Source organism: Antechinus flavipes, chromosome 1 (assembly GCF_016432865.1).
Source record: "Antechinus flavipes isolate AdamAnt ecotype Samford, QLD, Australia chromosome 1, AdamAnt_v2, whole genome shotgun sequence".
In the NCBI taxonomy this organism is placed as follows: domain Eukaryota; kingdom Metazoa; phylum Chordata; class Mammalia; order Dasyuromorphia; family Dasyuridae; genus Antechinus; species Antechinus flavipes.
The window spans coordinates 428,330,374-428,341,789 of NC_067398.1; the positions used below are offsets into that span (position 1 = coordinate 428,330,374).

The 11,416-nt window shown below is 37.1% G+C and overlaps 1 long non-coding RNA gene across 1 annotated transcript; it reads right to left on the reverse strand.

The window, feature by feature from the left end:
* Positions 1–525: 525 nt before the first annotated feature.
* LOC127562212 (uncharacterized) lies at positions 526–7,105 on the reverse strand. Its single transcript, XR_007953637.1, has 3 exons — positions 7,003–7,105; positions 4,191–4,344; positions 526–591 (listed from the first exon to the last, which is right to left on the reverse strand). It is a non-coding gene; the product is annotated as an uncharacterized LOC127562212 (long non-coding RNA).
* Positions 7,106–11,416: the final 4,311 nt, after the last annotated feature.

Genomic DNA, 11,416 nt, shown 5'->3' on the forward strand with positions numbered 1-11,416 from the left:
ATGCTGCATTTACATAAAGTCATCACTGTTCAATTGAAACCTAAGTGTTAAAAACATACACTCAAACAATGGTTGTCTATTTGTGGATTCAAATTGAAAGCTAGAGCAAAGCGAACAAGTCATCATTTTCATTAGCTAAGGACTAAAACTATCTTGTAGTCAGGAGCTAGGGCTGTTGGGCCAAGAGGTAAATTAAGAACCTTGAGGTAAGAGCTTTTAGATATCTTGCCCATCTCAATCATTGATGCCTGAAATTCCACTACTAGTGTTTGATGTTAATGGATTCATTCAGCAAAAACCTATTGAATATTTGCCATCTTGTACCTTGAATTAAGGTACTGTACATTGAATTTAGGTATAAATTATGGCCCCCTTGCCCTCCAGGAGTATATAATCTTGCTAGGGAGATGATATAGATACTCTAATCAAAGACTACACATAATAATATATAACTGTATAGAACAGCTAAGTGGCATAACAGAATACTGGACCTGGAGTCAAGAAACCCTGAGTTCAGATACTTACCACCTATGTGATCCTGGACAAGCCACTTATTCCTCCTTGCCTCAGTTTCCTCATCTGTCAAATTAGCTGGAGAAGAAAAAAATCAATCCAGTATCTTTGCTAAGAAACCCCCAAACAGGGTCAGAAAGAGTCAGACATGATTGAACAACAACATAATTACAATATAAAACAAGATAAAATGCCACTTGAGTGATAACAGGTAACAAAAGTTTTAGGATTAAGGAAAGAGAGATCATCTCCAAAAGGGAATAATTCAGCAAATTGAACTCAATAAACATTTAAGTACCAAATGAGATAATATATGTAAAAGGCTTTAAAAATTTTTAAAGTGCTATATAAATGTTAGCCATTATACTTATCTTATTATAGATAAAGACTAGACCCATGATTTTGTTGCTATATGCAACTCCCAGCTATGGAAGTTTCTTTATGAATGAAACTTAGAAACTTTTCTGTAATTTCTTGGAGAAAAATTAAGCAACACACTCAGAGTCAAAAATCCAATGAGTGTCAGAGGCAAGACATGAATACAGGGTCTTCTGTCTTCAAGAAGGTTTTTCTACTCATAAGGATACACTGCTTCTATGGTAATACTTTTAATTATAAGACACTATTCTATGTGTTGAATAGGGTAGGCTTCTGGAAAAATACCATGTTTGGGGCAGTTACATGGTGTAGTGGATAGATTACTATCCTGAGTTCAAATCCAGCCTCAGACACTTAATACCTAACTACTTGTGTGACCCTGAGCAAATTATTTAACCCCAATTTCCTTGCTTAAAAAATGTCGTTTTTATATAGAGCTTTGAAGGATAGATAGAATTTTTTTTTTAATTTATGGATTTAAGGTTAAAATAGGAAAGGAAAAATCACCTGCTTCCTAAATTGTGGGTCATGATCCTATATGGGGTTACATAATTGAAAATAGAGTCACAAAATTATGACTTATTATTAGTAAATGTTTGATTTGTATACCTATTTTATATATGTATCTACTCAGAGTTGTATAAAAATTTATCAGGTGATAAGCAGTCCTGAAAAAGTTTAAGAAGCCCTGATCTAGTCCATCTTCCTCATTTTATTCATTTTACAGATGAGTAAACTGAAGATAGAGAGACAAAAATGATTTGTCCAAAGGTGCATAGGTATTGGGGAGATAGGATGGGATCTCAAGCTCAAGCTACATCCAATATTCTTTCCACTGCCCTACATTCTTCCCTTTCCCCCCTCTCTTTCATCTCTCAACTCCAATTCCAATGTGATATTAGGTTAGAGATGATTATAGCCTGAACAAAGGCAAAAGCTGTGTGAATAAAGAGAAGGGGTCACATGTGAGCCATATTGTAGAGGGAGAAACAAAAACGTTTGACATCTGGTTAATGTGAGCAGGGGGAGTGTGAGGAATGGAGACTAATGCCAAGTTTATGCACCTGGGAGACTAGAAGGATGATGGTACCTTCATAGAAAGAAGCAAGTTTGGAAAAAGGGGACTATTTGGGGGGAAAGATAATGACCTCAGTTTTAGAAGTGTTGACCTTGAGACATGTCTGAGACATCCAGGATTTGAGCCACAGTTCTGCTGTTGATGATTTGTATGATCTTTGGCAAGTGATTCCACTATTTATAAAAAGATAAGATTGAACTAGATGATCTTGAATCTCCCTTTCACTTCTAACTGTCTTTCTTATCTTTGTAGCCCTTGCTTTCCTAGTATATAGTGTCTTGCCCATAGCAGGTACTTAGTAAATATTTACTAAACAAATGAAAAAATGAATGAAGCATGTCTTCAAAATACTCCAATTTTTTTTTAAAAAAAACGGTCAAAATCATTGCTAATTTTGTGTTATAAAAACTGAGTTCTATATATTAAGGCAGAATAATTGTAGCATATATATAGTATAATATGTAAACTATAAAATATAGTATCTAATTATTGCATATACTACTTATGGAGTTCATTAAAATAATATAACATTGCAATAATGTAATCTATGTTGCTTCCTAAGAGCTAAGCTGTGAAAGGTTTTAGAAAAGGAGAGGGAGTATGGTTCAGTAGAACCAGCCCCAGTCAGGGATCAGGAGGCCCAGCATTGGAGCCCCAGATCAGCAATTTACAGTGACCTTTGGCAAAATACTTCAACTTATCTGTAAAAATGAGGGGATCGAATGAGAGACCCTCAAGCTCAATACTTCAACTTATCTGTAAAAATGAGGGGATTGAATGAGAGACCCCCAAGCTCAACACTTCAACTTATCTGTAAAAATGAGGGGATTGAATGAGAGACCCCCAAGCTCAACACTTCAACTTATCTGTAAAAATGAGGGGATTGAATGAGAGACCCCCAAGCTCAACACTTCAACTTATCTGTAAAAATGAGGGGATTGAATGAGAGACCCCCAAGCTCCCTTCTAACTCTAAAGTTCTTTGAGTGTTTACCAGAATCAGAGTTCCTGGCAGCTGAAGTAAGCAGTAGGGCTCAGGGGCTGTGTGGGTTGGCCCGACTGTAGGGTTGAGGGCATAGGGAGTGAATAAAAAAGATTCTCCTTATGTTTTTTCCTCCTTGCTGGGAAAAAGAAACTTTGCAAATGAACCAGTGCGGCATTCCCTTCCACCAATGCCAGTAGAGAGGGAGAGATAAAGTTGAAACTTTAAATAGAAGCAGCTGTTGGCGGCCTCTGCTTGGGACCTGAGGGATTTGTTGTGTACATTCAGGGGAACAATTCTATTTGACCCAATACATATTTTAAAATCCTCTTCTACTGTTCTGTTTTCAGTGTTTGGCTTTAGTTTTCTCCTAATCAGCAGGCTATTGGAGGATCTGCATTCCCCAACCATTGACATCATTTCAACTGGAGACATCAAGCTAAGCAGACCTAAGGTCAGCTAGGCTTGTGCTCAACATCCCAAGCCAAACATGTTCTGTTTCCATTGCTATTCAATGCCTTTGACATGTAACAGGAATTCTCAGTGTTTTGGGTGACATAAATGCCTTTCATCAGCTGGGTAAAACCTATAGATTTTTAATAATAATAATATATATAATTTAATAATAATAACAATAAACTACATAAGATTATAAAGGAAACCAATTATATTGAAATATAATTATTAAAATATTTTATAAAAAACAAATCCATAGTTAAGAGCCCTTCATTTAGAACAAAGATAAAACCATAAGGATTTTAGGGATTATATAATTAATGGCAATAGTAATTTTTCAGAATCCAGATGCTTCTAGCAGCTAAGAATAATAGTAATTTTCTCTCATACAGATAACATTACAAGGTTTGCAAAGTGTTTACATATATATGTATAATATACATTACATATTTTCACATTCTCTGTGTGTGTGTATGTGTGTGATCTCATTTGAGCCTTAAAACAGCCACTGGAGGTAGATGCTATTATTTTCATTTTTCAGTGAGGAAACTGAATCCCAAAGGGAACAACTATCTTCCTCAGGGTCACATAGCAAGTAAGGGTTTAAGTTGAGATTCAAACCCAGTTCCTCTGTCCATTGTCCAATCCAATACAGTATTCTATCTCTCAAGAAATATGTATTAAACACTTCCACCTCTATTCCAAGACATTTTAGGATAAAAACAGAAGTTTTCAATTTTGAAATCAACAAATAGATCTCTTGGGGAGAAAAACATATCCTGACCTGCAGGGTTGAGATACTGTATAGTTGAGCAGAATCACAAGACCTGGGATGACTGACAATCCAGAGCAGAATCATTGGGCTCCTGGTGGTGAAAAGCTTGTGACAACCCATGGCACAAAGCTGTTCTTGCCTTCATTGTCCGTTTTTGTAGTTCCTGGGAAGAAAAAGTAAGTTTGAATGAGTGAGAGACAGTCAGAGACAGAAACAGAGATAGAAAGAAGAGGATATATATATTAGAATCAACTGTAGGTGTATTTTATTTCAATCCCTTTACTTTAGAAGAATAAAACTCTCACTTTGGTGTTCATGGCTCCTATCAACTTCCAGTCCTTCACCTCAGATACAGGAGACAGGTGGGCTAGCCAGGCTCTCTCTCCTCACAGGTTCTGCCTTATTACCTAGACCACAAAGCACAGGTGAATGCCAGGCAAAGCTGAAAAAGCTTGGCATGCGACTGAGATGTAAAGAGCCTGTTCCTGGAAGCCAAGTTGCTTGATTCCTCCATGTCACATCTAAAACTGTTAGCAAGTGGTAGCCACCTCAGTATTTAGGGGGCAGATTGTAGGAAGCAGTGGTCCTGAACGGTTCAGGATTGACCGGGTCCCTATCAAGAGTAAGAGGATGTCCTTGACTTACAGCTGCTCTCAGAGATTATGGAAAGCTGGCAGCAGCGGCAGCAACAGTGTTAACCTTTGAGATATGAGAGAAAAAATGTGACTGACAACATTAAGTATCTGTTTTGGCTTTTTTCCAAGTGAAGAGCAATCATTATTGATGTTGTTCAGTATTTCAGTCATGTTTAAACCCCATTTGGGATTTTCTTAGCAAAGACACTGGAGTGGCTTGCTATTTCCTTCTCCAGCTTATTTTTTGGATGAGGAAACTGAGGCAAACAGGGTTAAGTGACTTGCCCAGGGTCACCCAGCTAGGAAGTGTCAGAGGCCTAGTACTCCACTTTATGCATCATACTTTCTACCCATATAATGCCCTTCATTTAAGATTCCTATATGTTTGACAAAACTCCAACCTCAATGCCTCATTTAATCATTCTAAGGCTTACTTTTTGAAGGCACAAAGGTTATATGCTCGAAGTCTATTAACCACTCAGGACAGCATGACTTTCTATCTCCCTGTCATAAAATCATAGCTCTTCATTTGGAAGTCTGGAAGGAAACAATCATCTTATACAACCCCTTCATTTTACATGTAACTTCCCCTTCCAAAAATGGCAAGAGTCAGGAATAAGAGGTGGTTTGGGGGAAGTCTCCCCCAAATGTCCCCAGAAGAAGGAGTTAGACTTTGGACTATGCAGGTGATTCAGGAAAAGATAGCTTCAAGACATGGTGGCACCCTAGCAATCATGTACAGAGGAACAAAGCACAACTCGCTTTTTGACCTTGAGATGAGAACAGAGTGAACAGCAGAAGCCTAGAGAGGGATTCTGAGTGTATGTGAATAGAATCAGGTCAGGTTACAGGGCAGGCAATAATACACAGGTGGTGAGGAGACCACTACAGACAACAGCACAAAGCTGCCGTTTCCCACTCTCAATTTCCCTTTTCCATAGTGCCTAAGAAGAAAATTAAGCATTCTATCTCTCAGCAGCTTGCTAAGCTATGAATCTTTCATCTAAATTCTCTTTAATTTCTATGCTATTCCATGGTTAATCATTCAAATATTTGTACCAATGCTTGGATGAGTGTGAAAGAACCGAATGGGGAAGACCCTGAAAGCAGGTGATCTAAAAGTACTCAGGGCTTATTTCTATAAATTTCAAGTTAGCAGTACAGAACATGATTTCTGGTGAAGGGCTCAAACTCAGTGCAAAGGGAATATTTTTATCAGGTTTGCTTCCTTTGTGTATCAGTTAACACTGTCAGAGCCTAACTGGCTGGCTCTCATTGCGATTCCACCTTCACCCTTGGCCAGGTCTGAAAGGAAACCACTCCCCTACAAGGAAGTGGCTAGAGAGAAAGTCATCTCCCAGGAGAGCAGAGCTTCCCAGCCCAAACCAAAGGGTCCACTCCACTTGTCTCCTCCTCAGCCAAACGTTGAGGACTGTTTAATACCTGGGAGGAAACTTACAGGGTCAGACAAGAGAGTAAATAACATGCTCAAGACACATGGATTATTGTAGAAGCAACATTTAAACTCAAGTCCTGTGTTTTACTTTTCACTTCTCTCTCCTTGCTCCAACTAGCCCTGGAGAATAATTCAGAGGTCGTCAAACTATGGTCCACGGGTCAGATGCGGCAGCTGAGGACGATTATCCCCCTCACCCAGGGCTATGATGTTTCTTAATTTAAAGGCCCACAAAACAAAGTTTTTGTTTTTACTATAGTCCGAACTGGCCCCCTATTTAAAAAGTTTGAGGACCCCTTAGAGGGTAGAGCTTATGCTGATGAAAATGCACTTAATGTGTGTATGTATGTATGTATGTATTCATATACATAGAATACATAAATGATATCATATACATAGATATCATCCCATTTTACCCTTGTATCAACCTTGTGAATTAAAAAGTGAAAACATTAATAATGCCCTATTTTCAGATGAGTAGACAGGATCTTAGAGAGGTTAAGTTAATTGCCTGAAGTCAGATGACTATTACTGTAATTAGAATTCAGACTTGAACCCAGCTCTTTTTCATATCCAGACCCCTTTCTACTACAGTGTGTTCTGATATTTCTTTGGGATTCTCTCCAGTCCCTGAGCACAAAGTAGCTAATCAGCAGTTAATAAATACTTGTTGAATGAATAAGTGAATAAACATACATATATGCTTATCTACACACATATTCCTACATACCTTTGGAGATCTTGTCCAAGATGACATCAGATCATCATCTCTCCCTGAAGACTGTGTCAGTTTTTCATCAGCAGTTGCCTTTGAGGGCAGCCAAATAGGAAGTCACCAATTAACTCATTTAACTGCTTCCTTAGTTATAATGGTTCAGACATTTATATGCACACAAATGAAAAATAACCAAACATCAGGACTATTTTTTACTCACACACAGACAAAGCCATAGAAATCATAGATGAAAATGAATTGAGATTAGAGCCTATAATTCCAGGAACTGGGAAGGGAGCAAAACAGGCTTTAACATTGAACTTACTGAAAAACTTTCCACTGGGTTGATCTGGTAAATATACTTCCAGAATGCAAAGGGCACGTAAAGGTAAAGGGTTTTCTTTTCCAAGAAAATCTGAATAGGAAGTTTTCAGCATCCAGGTTTCTAGAAACCACTTTAATAGGCTTTATGCATTTTAATTAATGTTTTCTTTTTTTTTGTACTCCTGCCCAGACATGGTTCATATGAAGGGCATAGGCTGGATTTTAAAAATGTAACAAACAAATAAATTCAAAGGCACTTAAGGAGGTAGCAGGGAAAAAAGTGAAAATTGGAGAGTTTGGGTTTTTTAAAGAAGAAATTAAATAAAGAAGAGACTGTGGTCAGAATAGGATACCACAGCAACTGGGATTATTTAATGGAAAAAGTAGAAAGGAAGATATACTTAAAATGTTGTAGGTAGAAAGGATCTTAGAGGTCATCTAGTCCATCACCTCTTTATTAATCAATAAGGAAATTGAGGCCTAAATAATGGTACAATTAGTCTCAGAAGTCAAGTCTTCCTACTCTTTATCTAGGATACTTCCCATTATCTCTATAAAACTATTTGCTATACTGTTTCTATTGTAATAAATGGAGAACTGGAAAAGACCTCAGAGAAGACAATTTCAAACATTCTCATTTAAAGATGAGGAAACTGAACTTTAGGGAGATTAAGTAATTTTTCCTAAGCCAGGTGGTAGAATGGTATACCTAACGTCAGGAAGACTCATATTTCTGAGTTCAAATCTGACCTCAGACCCTTCCTAGCTGTGTGACCCTGGGCAAGACATTTACTCCTATTTGCCTCACTTTCCTCATCTGCAAAATAAAAATGTTTTATAGCATTATTATGGATTTGTCATGATAAGCAAATGAGAAAATATTTTTAAAGTGCTTGATATGGTGCCTGGCACAGAATAAATCCTTAAAAATATTTGTTTCTCCCCTTCTTCCAACACCAGACCCAGCATTCTTTCTGTCATATCAGATATCTTTTTCTTCTCATAACAAGATTTTTACATAAAAAAGATAAATTGGTAGTTTCCTACTCTGATCTTACATTGTGATATGATGATGACTCTGGATTCTTGAAGGTTATCCCAGAAGAGTCAGATGGAGAAGATTCAGCCTTGAGCCCTAATTAAAGAGGGATTCCTTGTGGATGGAGATATTCTCCATATGTTCTTATTAGTGGTTATCATTTTATCAATTGTATTAAACTCTGGGACATTGTAGAATCCCCTAGAAGAATTCTACTATCACTCAAAAGAGTTCATCCTGACTATCCACATAGGTAAGGCTAAGTAGATGAAGCATGTTATTGCTCATGTCACATCATGACTTTATGAAAAAACCTATAGAGCTTGCCCATCAGTAAGTAAATATACCTTGCACATACCTAAAGTTAGGCCCAGAATTGAGTAGGAAAAGGTGAATGGGCTGGCTTGTAAATTGAAAAGCTTTTGAATGACCCAAAGCTTCACAAGAAAACAAAGGCCCAAATATTAATACCTTCTACAAGTACTGTAAGACAATGGGAATGGAATACAATAATTTTTGAAAAATTAAAAATTATTATCATGGGGACCAGCTAGATGGAATGGATGGAGCACCAGCCCTGAAGTCAAGAACACCTAAATTCAAATCTGGCTTCTCACATTTGACACTTATTGTCTGCGGGACCCTGGGCAAGTCAATGAACCCCAATTGCCTTGCCAAAACAAAAAGAAAAACCGAAAAAAACCCTAAATTATTCTCATGGATTTGGGGATCTTAGGACCAAAGAGAAGGCAGATATCTGCACTTTCTGCAGTCCTCATTAACTATAAAAAAGCCTAAAAATAGAACCAGATCTAGAGACATTGTAACTGGACTGTTAGAAAATCAGACCTAGAGGAAAATTTTTTTAAGAAAAATCTTAAAGAATTGTCTTAATGTTTCTGGCCAGAAGAGACCCCACTTTTCTTCAGGAAGAGGGAACCCTGAGCACAGAAGTGGAAGAACCTTTATACTTGCTAGTTTGGCATAACCCCTCCCTTCAGAAAACAGATTGGTTCTGTCCCTTCCAGGTTACAATTTTTCTGATATGCCCATTACATGTTTTCCCCTAAATATATATAAACATGTTCCCCTCTCCTCATCATACATCCCATGTTCAGAATTGGTGGAAAACTTCTCTACAGGGTATGGTTTTTAATATTCAATTAGCCTATTAAACAGGCACAATAATGATTTGGTCAAATCAGGTAACTGACCCCAGACCCCAACTAGTTTGGACTGGATGGGCTATTATCTTAAGTTTGTGGTTTTCTCAAAACAACTGGAACTATTCAGAATTGTTCCAATTCTCAGGAACTTGAAATTAAAGGGATGCCTATCAATTGTGGAATGACTGACCAGGTTGTGGTATATGATTGTGATGGAACACTACTGTGGTATAAGAAATGATGAGTTCTTAGAAAAACATGGAAAGATTCCATGAAATAATAAAGAATGAAATGAGTAGAACCAAGAGAAGATTATATAGAGTAACAGCAATATTGTTTTAAGAATGACTGAGCAAATAAGTCATTGTGACTATTACAAATATCTAAATTAACTATAAAGGACATTTGATGAAAGATGCTTTCTGCATTCAGAAAAAGAACTGATAAATAGAAATATATATAGAATAATATATATGTATATACATAAGTATATATATATGCATATATATATTTACAGAAACACACACACACATATATGTCATGCATATTTGTATCTAATGGTATCTAATCTCTAGGGCAGTGGTTTTCAAACTTTTGTTCTCAGTATCTTCATGTTGTTAAAAAACCATCAAGGATCTGTTCAAAGAGTTTTTGTTCACATGTGTTATATTGATAGCTATTTACTATATTAGAAATAAAAAATAATTTTGAATTTGTAGACCCTCTGAAAGGATTTCAGAGACCCCAACAATTCTTTGGACTACACTTTGAGGACCACTGCTCTAGGGTAACAGCAAAAAAGAAAGAGTAGCCACAAAGATATATAAGGGCCATATTCTGCATTGGTGGAGGAAGTATTTTCACAGAAACAAAACACAGATCTTGCATTATCGAAAGTATGCTTAAAAGACTATTTAGCACAGTACATTTACAACTGAAGACATGGCTTTGACAAGACAAGCTTTAAATCTTGGTCTGCTATTTATCATTTGCATAACCCTCTGGACTTCATCTATGAAAAGAAGAAAATGGAGGAGATCTCTAGGTTCCTGCCTAGTCCCAAATCTCATGATCTTAGAGGCACACCTAGGAAGTGGGACTATTCTAATAGAAGTAACAACATAGATGCTATTTTATCCTTGTTTAATAGGGCAAACAATCCCTCCTCAAACACAATGTTAACAGTGTGACTCTGGGAAAATTATTTAACCTCTCAATGGTCCAGGCAACTTTTAAAACTATAAGTCACATAAGAATAGCCAATTGACTTCACTAGAAAGTTTTCACACTAGAATTCGATCAGGCAACAAATATTTATTAAGCACTTAATGATGTGCCGGACATTGTACTAAGCACTGGGACACACACAAAACTGCAAAAAACAATGAAAGAGACCACATGCAGATAACTAGGTATCTATAGGGTAGATGGAAGGGAACCTCAGAGGGAAAAACACTTGCAAACAGTGACCTTTACAATAAATCTTGAACCAGGAAAATCAAGATGCAGAGATGAGGAGGGAAAGGATTTCAGATATGAAGGATAGCTTGTACAAAGGTGGGAGACAGAGAATCATGTATGAGACCAACATAGTTGAAATACAAAATATTTATGGAAGAAAAGGGGAAGGAATAAGCATTTATATAGCATTTACTATGTGCCAAGCATCGGACTAAGCTCTTTTACAAATCTGATCCTCATACCAGTTCTGGAGGAGAGGAAGTGTTAAGAGAACTACAAGGATAGAAAGGGGGTTATGAACAACTTTAAAGGCCAAACGGGAATTTATACTTGATCCTGGAGATAAAAGGAAGTCACCAAAGTTTATTGGAAGGGGTGGAGAGGAGTATGACATGGTCAGAGCTACACATTGCTTTAGAAAAATCACCAGGTGTTCCCT